This window comes from Rattus norvegicus, chromosome 18 (assembly GCF_036323735.1).
Source record: "Rattus norvegicus strain BN/NHsdMcwi chromosome 18, GRCr8, whole genome shotgun sequence".
NCBI lineage: Eukaryota > Metazoa > Chordata > Mammalia > Rodentia > Muridae > Rattus > Rattus norvegicus.
In genome coordinates this window covers 69,570,103-69,580,736 of record NC_086036.1, presented here as the reverse complement: position 1 = coordinate 69,580,736, position 10,634 = coordinate 69,570,103, and the positions used below count along the sequence as shown (strand labels likewise).

At 45.8% G+C, this 10,634-nt stretch overlaps 1 long non-coding RNA gene across 1 annotated transcript; it reads left to right on the top strand.

Moving 5' to 3' along the window:
- The first annotated feature begins 723 nt into the window (after positions 1–723).
- LOC102551612 (uncharacterized) lies at positions 724–7,766 on the top strand. The gene is made up of 3 exons (XR_361469.5): positions 724–2,423; positions 3,243–5,683; positions 7,334–7,766. It is a non-coding gene; the product is annotated as an uncharacterized LOC102551612 (long non-coding RNA).
- Positions 7,767–10,634: the final 2,868 nt, after the last annotated feature.

Below are 10,634 nucleotides of genomic sequence, written 5' to 3'. Positions count from 1 at the left end.
CTCTTTCTCCTTCCCTCTCCCTCCCTCCCTTTCCCTCTTCTTCTCCCTCTCCCTCCCCCCCTCTCACACACACACACAAGAACCCCTAAAATATGTATTTCTTACATTACTGAACTTCAAGGAAACTTAAACTATCCTTTCTTTTGTATTAGTTTTTACGTTTATTACACTGTGTTCAGTAAATACTGGATATATGATATAAATACTTCAAATAGATAATCATACGAATGATCAGGAAGTGACTGGTTGAGCATTGTGGGCTTGCTTTTGAGAGAGGGTCTCTTGCATCCATCCCAGCCTCACCTCCTCCGAACTCCTGATCCTCCTGTCTCATCTCCCAAGTGCTGGGATTAGGCTTACACCTAGCTTCTGTGGTGCTGAACACCAACTGAGGCCTCCTCCCTGTCAAGCGAGGACCCCAGGATTGGGGCCACATTCCTCAGCTCCTATTCCACATCCTCAAAAGACAGAATATTCACTCGGGGGTGGGGGCATGAAGCTCACAATTAGGCTGGAATCCGTTACTATGGCCTGCATTCACAAAGACTATTGAGGGCCACCTGTCTATAATCCTAGCACTGGAGGGACTGAGTCAGAGGTTCAAAGCCAGCCTCTGCCACCTGATAAAACTATGTCTCACAAACTGCATGTACTGTCCACACCGAAGTGTTCGACTATCAGATTCCGTGTAAGTGCCACACTCAGTTGTGCCAGGAGAGCTAGTGGTCTACCAGTGTTCTAAGAGACTTTAGTAAACTAGTGTCTGTCTACCGTTGGTGTGTATTTTACAGCTGTATCATTAAGGGATGCAGTTTGTACTCCCTAAGCCTTTCAAATCTAACGGAGTCTTCTCTATCGGTTGTTTCTCTGTTAGGGTCCCTTCTGAACGATGCTGCAGTGTGCTCTCCCCAGGGTTATTAGGTCTACCTTAGCCCTGTGTATTACCCACTGTCCTCGGTGTCTGGCAAAAGCAAGTGAAGGAGGGCTTTGCTTTGTCACATACTCTGAGGGTATATAGCTCATGACAGTCAGGGGAAAGTGGCGGAGAGAGTGGTTCCCTGGGGCAGCAGGCGTGGCACAGGGCTGCTTACTGTCCGTCCGTCTGCAGCCAGGAAGCTCAGAGAGCTTTCTCCTTCCTTTTTATTCAGACCAGGGACTATAGCCCACATGCCACCCAAATTCAATGTGGGTATTCCTGAAGCTCCTCTCGGGAGACACCCTCACAGACAAGCCCTGAGGTTTTATCTCCTGGCTGATTCTGAATCCTGCCAAGCTGACTCTGAACAGCAACCCTTCTCTACTTCCCGTTAACTTTCCATCTCCTGATGTTCGAGAAATGTCTCACAGAGCACATCTGGGCGTCAGTGTTAGGCTACAGAATGGCAAGTTTGGGGTGCCGAAAGGTCTGGCTTATGAAATTGCAACAGATAGCCCCGGCACTCTCCAGTCCTCTCACCTCAGTCTCCTCACAGGCTTTCTTCCCTCACACCCATGCCATTCAATATGACGTATTTATCGTGTACCATAACGCTTAGCGTCTGACAGCACTCTGTACAGATTTGCTCAGTAAATGAATGTGCTAAGACAACATTACTCAGTCCCAGTGGCATGAATGTGTTTGTAGTCCCAGCTACCTGGGAGGCTGGGACTGACTGGAGGATCTTTTGAGCCTGGGAGTTCAAGGCCTGTGTAGGTAACAAAGGGGACACTGTCTCAAAAAGGAACAAACACACACACACACACACACACACACACACACACACACACACATACACACCAAAATCAAGCCCCCCCCTCCAAAAAAAAAAAAGGCAAGACAGAGTGTGAAACTTCAGTAGGAAAACATCAGCTCTCTCAGAGCTGTCACTTCTGGTGCTCGTTCTGTATTCCAAACCTCTTCTTCACACATCATCTCTCTGGTTTCCTTTGCAGATCCAAAGCTCTCTTGCCTTGCCCTGGGTTGACCTTCTGATTGTCTTGTGAATAGGGCAGACTTCCCTCTGCTTCAGGACTCTCCATCCACTCTTCTCATATGTGTGCATAGCTCACTTCTTGTTTTAGTATCACTGTTGCTTGCTTCCCCCCCCCCAACCCCCCACCCCACTCCCCCCTGCTTTGAGACAGGGTATCACTATACCGCCTTGCCTTGCCTGGAACTCGATATATGGGCCAGACTAGCCTTGACCTCCTGCAGATCTGCCCCTCTGTGTTCAGAGCACTGGCCTCACAGCGCCCTTCTTGGTATCATTCAGGTCTCTGCTTATAGGTCAGTTTCTCAGAGAGCCTCCCGATCTTCTCGTGCGAAACTGCATTTGACTTCTCTTTGCACATCGTGATCTCCTGAAGGAAACAAAAAAGCAGCTTGATTACCCCGAGTGCCTCCCTCCGCTACACAGTTATCGTGTGTAGAATCGCACTAGAATGTAAGTTCTTCAGGAGAAACAGTTTGCCTTGGCTGCCAGTGTGTTCCCATCCAGAGCTGGGCCTAACAGATACTGGGCAAATTTTTACTGGATATAAGCTTTCATTTAATGTTTGGGAGAAAAAAAAATTAAACCGTTTTACAATACCAAGAAAGAGAGAGAGAGAGAGAGAGAGAGAGAGAGAGAGAGAGAGAGAGAGAAGAGGAGAGAGAGAGAAGAGGAGAGGAGAGGAGAGGAGAAGAGAAGAGAAGAGAAGAAAAGAAAAGAAAAGGAAAGGAAAGAAAAGAAAAGGAAAAAAGGAGAGTGTTTTACTTGGTGGGGCAAGGTATGGGATTTTATAATCCTAGCTCTTGGGAAGTGGATGCAGGGGAACCAGGAGTTCGAGGGCCGTCTGTAAACAAAACAACATCCCTCTCCTCTCGTACAAATATCCACATATAAGCCTTTTTTAATGTAGAGGATTTAACTGAGGTTCAGATGTCTAGTAACTTGCCCAGGATCTTTAATGCCTTGTCCATTTGACTTCAAAGATCATTTATAACCCAGGATGCTGTGCTACTGGCTCCTAATTAAGTAGAATGTAAACACACAGGACAGTAAAAGTCAAGAGCAGAGCAGAGCTGCGGCCCCCTGGATGAGATCAGAGGAGATGGAGTTGCTGGGAGGAGGCGAGCTGGGCCTTTCAGACTGATGATACTTGGGAAGTCCGGGAAGGAAGGGAAGCAGCAGTCCGCTTCATCCCAGACCTTGTGAGCTACTCACTGTGCACCATGCTCTTGGCCTTGGCTGAAGAATCTTGTTTGGATTTTCCCTTCTCAGGACAGCAGTAAGGAGAGAACATTTTCCAAAGAGCTGTAGTAGACCCTGGTTAACTGGAGTCTGGACCACATTCTAACTCACAGGTATAGCTTTGGACAAGTTCAAGCAAGTTCAGGTGAACTTCGCAACTCTCAGGCAAAGAGCTACTTGCCTTGACTGCTGAACAAGGAGGGTGAGCCTCAGAGAAGACTTCGCCCGGAGCATCTTTCTTCCTTTAAAAAAAAGGGGTATGTGTGCTGTATTGTGTTTCCATGTGGGTTGTGTGTATTGTATGTGTTGTGTGTGTTGTATGTGTTTCCATGTGTGTTGTACATGTTTTCATGTGTGTTGTATATTTTCATGTGTTCTGTATGTGTGCTTTCATGTGTGTTGTGTGTTTTCATGTGTGTTATGTATGTTGTATGTGTTTTCATGTGTGTCATGTGTGTTTTCATGTGTTTTGTGTTTTCATGTGTGTTGTGTGTTGCATGTATGCTTTCATGTACATTGTGTTTTCATGTGTATTGTATGTGTTTTCACGTGTGTCATGTGTTTTCATATGTTGTATGTATTTCATGTGTTGTGTTTTCATGTGTGTTGCATGTGTGCTTTCAAGTACATTGTGTTTTCATAAGTGTTGTATGTATTTTCATGTGTGTTTTGTGTTTTCATGTGTGTGGTATGTGTGCTTTCATGTGTGTTGTGTGTCTTGTATGTGTGCTTTCATGTGCATTGTGTTTTCATGTGTGTTGTGTGTGCTTTCATGTGTGTTTTCACATGTGTGAGTTGGGGCACACATATCATAGTGATTGCAGGTGTCTCACTTTCTACCTCATTTGAGACAGGGTCTCTTGTTTATCACTTTATAGTTAGTCTAAATGGCCCATGAGTCTCCCCAGGGACTCTTCTATCTCCGCCTTCCATCTGTCTGTGGGGCGCTGGGATTGTACCTGGCTTTACATGGGCTTCAGGTCCTCGTGCTCAAGTGCTTGACCCTCTAAGCCATCTCCCCAGACTCAAGGGCATCTTCAAAAGATGATCAGCAGGGCTGGAGAAATGGCTCAGCGGTTAAGAGCTCCGACTGCTCTTCCAGAGGTCCTGAGTTCAATTCCCAGCAACCACATAGTGGCTCACAACCATCTGTAATGAGATCTGGTGTGTCTGAAGACAGCTACAGTGTACTCGTATACAATAAATAAATAAATAAATAAATAAATAAATAAATAAATAAATAAATCTTTAAAAAAAAAAAAGATGATCAGCAGCGATACTGTTGATTCAGGGAGATGACCTGGGAACCAGCCATTCTGAAAGGAAGTGAAAAGTTCTGGGGTAGCCTGCTGCAGGAGGGGTTGTCTGACTGGAGGTGTCCTCTTCTTTATTGAAGATGTGTGCCCTGCCCAGGAAGCTGGGGAAGGCAGTAGCCACCAGAGGCAAAGAGATAAAGGGGGAGGGGGCAGTTCCTGGGCAGCAGCTGGATGAAACTACTCAGAAGTACCAGGGAAACCAAAGTCAGTCCTGGGAAAGGAAGAGAAGACAAAGGCAGACAGAGGACAGCTGACACTTGCAAAGACAAAGGGGCAGGATAATCTTGAGGTGCTGATGGGTGTGTGCAGGAGGCCTCAGGGAGGTGAGTGTGCTGCAGGTAGACCCATTCACCATTTTTCCAGATCTTCCACGAGGCACCATCTGCTCATACGCACTTAGCATCCTGCTTTCCAGCACCTATCTGCTGAGCTGAATTCCCACCTCTGAGAGTGACATCACACTAACCCAGGGTCTTTAACAACAGTAGCTGATGTTGGTCCTATGTAAAACCGATTATTTATCTCAAGTATCTATTCCAAGAATAATGTTTGAAACATACGACGAGACTAGGGCTGGGAAGATGGTAAAGTGGATAAGAACTCGTGCTGCTCTCAGAGAGGACCCAAGTCTGAATCCCGGCACCCAGGTCAGGGTTCATAACCCCTTGTAACTCCAGCTCCAGTGGGATTCAATGTCTCTGGCACATGTGCTCACACACGTGCACCCCCAAACAGTTAATTAAAAATGAAAATATTAAACACGAAAAGAACCTGGCACTGGTTAGGTAGTGCAGTTTAAGGTTGAGAACTAAAAATAAAACAACAGAAATATTAATTAGAAGAGACTTTTAGCACCCAAATGCCACAGCAAGACTGCCAACTCCTGTTTTATTTTTCCCTGCTTTTGAGAAACTTGAAATCTCTGGCGCTCCCTTCCTGCAATGTCCTCTCTGTGCCTGTGACATTGAGACTTGGATGACAAGTTTACCTGTTGGACTCAACGCTGCTTGGATTTAAGGCTGACTCAGAGTCTCCCAGGAGAAGGGATGGGCCGGATAAGGGTAACTGTTTCAGTGAAGAATGTTCACCTCGTCCAGCTCTGCATCCTAAAGTGTAGCACCCAGTGGGTACTCTCTGCACATTCTGTGAATGAAGGTGTGTTGGAAAAAGAGGCAGCTCGACTTGCCAGAAAGCATTTGGAGGGGGCAGGCTGATGACTGGATGACTCCCACATCTTGTTATTTCTTTCTATAGTGCTGTTCCCTTAATGAAACCGGTGTTTGGATCCTGGCAGGTCTGTGCCATGCAGTGTGGGACTTTTGCTTCTTGAGATCCATGGTCTAGGGACCAGCAGTGTCTGCCTCAACCCTTCCTTAAGGCTCTCAAACTCTGTGTGTGTGTGTGTGTGTGTGTGTGTGTGTGTGTGTGTGTGTGTGTGTATGTGTGCAGATTAAGGATGCAGAAACATTTCTTAGGACTCCCTTTGGGTCATCTGAGGCTCTGGGCAAAGGGTAGCACCTCCAATACACACACACACACACACACACACACACACACACACACACACACACACTCCTACACCAGGCCTGGGGTGTATGGGCTCAGTGGTTCTGCATGTGCTTAGTATGTATTAAAGTCCTGGGTCCAATCGTTGCCTACACACACAAAGACAAAATAAAATCTGTTCGATATCATTACTTAATCTCTATTCCATAGTATCTTTAGTAGCAAAAATAAAAAGGCATGTCTGTTTGTCTCCTTAATCTGGAAGTAGAAGAGCCTTCCTTTGGTCTTTGTCTTTAACGATATTGATATATATTTTAAATCAGCTTACTTTACAGAATGTCCCCAGTAGGGGGACAATTTTTCCTCCAGGTACTGAGGATTGAACTGAAGAGGATCTTGTCCATTTTAGGTTTGTCTTTGAGGAGGGGTTATGTAGCTCTGTCTGGCCTAGAACTTGCTATAAGTTCAAACTCAATATGTACACCAGGCTAGTCTCAAATTCACAGGTCTCTGGTCTCTGTCTCCTCTGAGTGCTGTGATTATAAGCAATGCGGCCATGCCCAGCCCTAGCCTTTACCATTCACTTTGATACAATGTTTCCATAGAGTGATGATAGGCTTGCTTTAGACACATTCTGTAGCTAATGTGTGTCTCAAATCTGTGATCTTCCTGCCTCAGCTTTCCAAATAGCAGGGATTAGAGGCCTGTACCTCCAAGCCCACCCTACTTCTTAACGTTTTGATGGTTCAGCGTCATTTCTCGCTGAAGGATCGCAGTGTTTGTTTCCTGCTGAATCCAGTTCCAGCCTAGCACATGGCACGTGTGGGTAGTTGAACAGAAGCCAACACTGATTAGGCTATGTCAATCCCCAAGTCAGGTGAGTTAGCTGAAGTCTATCACTCGGCTTTTACCACAGTTCTGTGAGATGAGTTGGAAGAGGAACTGAGGCAGACTCCTTTGTCCGAGTTCTTGAGGTTCCTTTTTTTTTTTTTTTTTTTTTTGATTCTTTTTTTCGGAGCTGGGGACCGAACCCAGAGCCTTGTGCTTCCTAGGTAAGTGCTCTACCACTGAGCTAAATCCCCAGCCCCTTGAGGTTCCTTTGGAACGGAATTCTTCTTTGAACCCAGGCCAGCTGGCCTTCAAGGATGATTTGCTTAGTAAGGACTCCTGCAGTGTTTCTTAAAATGCCATCTTCAGATAAAATTTATATAACACAGAACTTACCATTTTAACCTTATAGAGTTCAGCGTGTAATCATCAGCATTATCTAATTCTAGAATATTCCCATCCTCCCCACAGGAGACCCTATAATCCCTCGGCTCCCTCCCATGGCCTGATGACCATTACTGACCTACTAGCCTACTTTTGCACCCGTGGATTTGTGTACAGTGGAGTATACTGACCAACGAAAGGATCCGATTGTTCATTCATGCACACGGCGACACTTTGGATCACGAGACATGTTGAAAGACTCCAGATACAAAAGCCTGCGTGCATGAGATTCTACTTCTAGAAAACTCTTAGAAAAATGCATCACTTATCAAAAGGGCCCAAGGGGAAGGATGGTGCGAGGGACCATTAGAGGGATGCGCTGTTCTAAAACGTGATTGAGCTGGTGGCAGCCTCGTGACACATACGTTTACAGAAATGCGTTAAACTGTCTACTGAAAAAGAGATTTCAATATCATATATCAATAAGACTATAAAAAGTCAGACGTGTGTATGGCCCTAAGAGTTGAGTTAACCAGCATGTCTCTCCTCACGTTCTGCTCCACATCCGTTTTCTTCCTCTTCCACCCGTCTGTCTCTGTGCTCACATCCCGTGGGACACTTACTGTGTTCAGGCTGATGCTAGGACTTGAGAAGCTGCAGCCTCAGGGAACCTGCAGCTTGGTTTGTCTGTGGCAGGGAGGATACAGAGTTGGTCCCAGAGACTCACCAAAAAACAGGATTGAGACAGAGTCCCAGAGAGTCTAGGTCCTGGTCGTGTTAAATTTCAAGTTTGAATCAAGTTCACATCTAAGTTTTTGAACTGCTAATATGCTCACCCACCCACCCACTCCCTCCCATCTCCCCGCCCTGGCATTCCCCTACATCAGGGCATTGAGACTTCACAGGTCAAGAACCTCCTTTCATTGATGTCCAACAAGGCCATCCTTTGCCATGGATCCCTGCCTGTGCACTCTTTGTTAGGTGGTTTAGTCCCTGGGAACTCTGCGGTGTCTGGTTGGTTGGCATTGTTGTTCTTCCTAGGGGGTTGCAAACCCCTTCAGCTCCTTCAGTCCTTTTTCTAACTCCTCCATTGGGGGCCCCATGCTCAGTCCAATGGTTGGTTGACAGCACCTGCCTCTGTATTTGTCAGGCTCTGTTCTTACCCTGTGTGGTACCCCCATAGTGTGACACACTTATTTCTCCTCCATACAGCCTAAATGCCAGCACTCTGCTTCATGGCTGTCACACCCGGGGCACAAGGTCTGACATTTTTTGTTGCATGGATGAACCGTAACTTATTGAAGTCTTTTCTTCTTTGATAAACATCAGTCTCTACTTACTATAGCAAATAATCTATTGTTTAATCTTTTATGAATAGTTTTCTGGCTGTTTTACATGGGCAAGTTTTTCCATGGCTACATATTGATTTTTAAAAACCATTCCACAAACACCCCAGTTTCGTGTTTCTAAGTCTGTTTCTTTTGCCTTGAAAAATTCCCTCTCTTCTTCCAGTTAATGACTGCTTCACAAAACTCAGCTGGAGAATCGTTTTTTTCCCTCAGGCCTTCTAGATTCCCCACCCCCACTCCCCTTAATATTCACTCCTACACCTTCAGAATTATCTCGGCATTTCACTGTCACCCACAAGATTGGGAGCTGTTCCAGAATGTTTGTTAGTAGATTCATCTCTCAGTATTTGGCACATAGTAGGGACCAAGTACAACATCCAATGCCCTGAAGAGGCGCGACTAGAGCCCCTAAGGCAGTGCTGTGCTGCCCTCTCTCCATCAGTGATGCCAGGGGCCTCCTGTGGATTTTGAGGGTTGCTGGCTGGACAAAGATGGACTTTGGGTTTCCCCCCTCCTTTCCTAATTCCTTCCTTCCCCACCCCACCTCTTTCTCCACTTGAGACTCTGTCTGTAGCTGCCCATGAAGGTCCTGCTTGATCTAGCTTGGACAGCGGCTATCACAGAATTTTGGAGGGAAACAGAAAGACGGAGCCTTTGCTCCGCCCACTTCTCGGATTTTTTTTTTCTCCCCTCAAACTAAGAACAAAAGGTTTGGCAGGCAAATGTACACCCAAGTCTCCCTCAAGGGTACTGTCCTGGACATGAAGCTAAAGATTGCTAACACACTTCCCATTTAGGCAAACCACTGCTGAATCACCGAAGGGCACCCTGGGGTTCTTCTTTAAAAAGACATTGGGTTAAACAGGTGGACATGGTATTGTGTACCCATTATCCCAGCACATGTGGGGTGGGGGAAGATGGAGGAGCTCAAGCTCGGTGCCAGCCTGGGTTACATATCCAGACCCTGCCTCAGAAACACTAAAATGTGTCAGTGAAGTGCTTGAAGCTGTCAGTTGTTAGGCTATTCCCACGGTGTTCACTTTTGCTCTTTCCTTTGTCTCTATGGGGACTGTCCCTGTCCTCATAGAGGGGCAGGAGTCCGTGGCTGTCTCTCATGGGAGAGGACTGTTCCTAGGAGGTGCAGGACCCCTTAAGGGATCCAGGGACACAACCCTCTGAAGCCTCAGTCTGCACAGGTCAGAGATGTGGATGGAAATAGAAGTGGCTCACCCAGAAAAGCCCCGCAAGGTGGTGGCTTGGCTCTCACCAGTGCCTTGGGCCGGTGGTCTTCAAAGTGACTTCCTCCCTTGCCTCATAAAAGAAATTTGAGAAACTACATTCCTTGTACTTTTAAAGGTCATATCTAAGATGTTTCGTTTTAGCTTTAAGTGATGGTAGCTTTATTATGTCTGTCACATTGTGAGTATTGGCATTTTAAAATAAGATTGTTACATCATTCTTTCAGTATATCCAGAGGAATCTAAATAGAATAACCCATCTATCATCCATTAAGAAAAAAACATGGGGCTGGGAATTTAGCTCAGTGGTAGAGCGCTTACCTAGGAAGCGCAAGGCCCTGGGTTCGGTCCCCAGCTCCGAAAAAAAGAACCAAAAAAAAAAAAAAACCCAAAAAACATGAACAAGCTTTCCTTTAAAAGAAATTTTATATCATTCTCTGGTCTCTGATCTTGTATTTCCATTACACGTGTTTCTGAGCATTTTAGTGTAATATTTTAGGCTGGAAAGGCTTTTTTATTGATCCACTTATAATGTTTCCCTTTGATTTGAAAAAAAAAACCTTTATAAAATAGAGTCTTGGAGTCTTTTAAGGTTAAGAAAACCCATTGTCAACGTCATCATTGTTATTGTTGCTGTCTACTTCTTAAGAGAGGGTCTCTTTTTGTAGCCCAGGCTGTCCTAGAACTCATGTACATCAGGATGGCCTCGAACTCATAGAGACCCACCTACCTCTGTCTTCCCAGTGCTGGGATAAAAGACATGAGTCACCACACCCAGCGAGGAACTCCGTCTCGATTGCA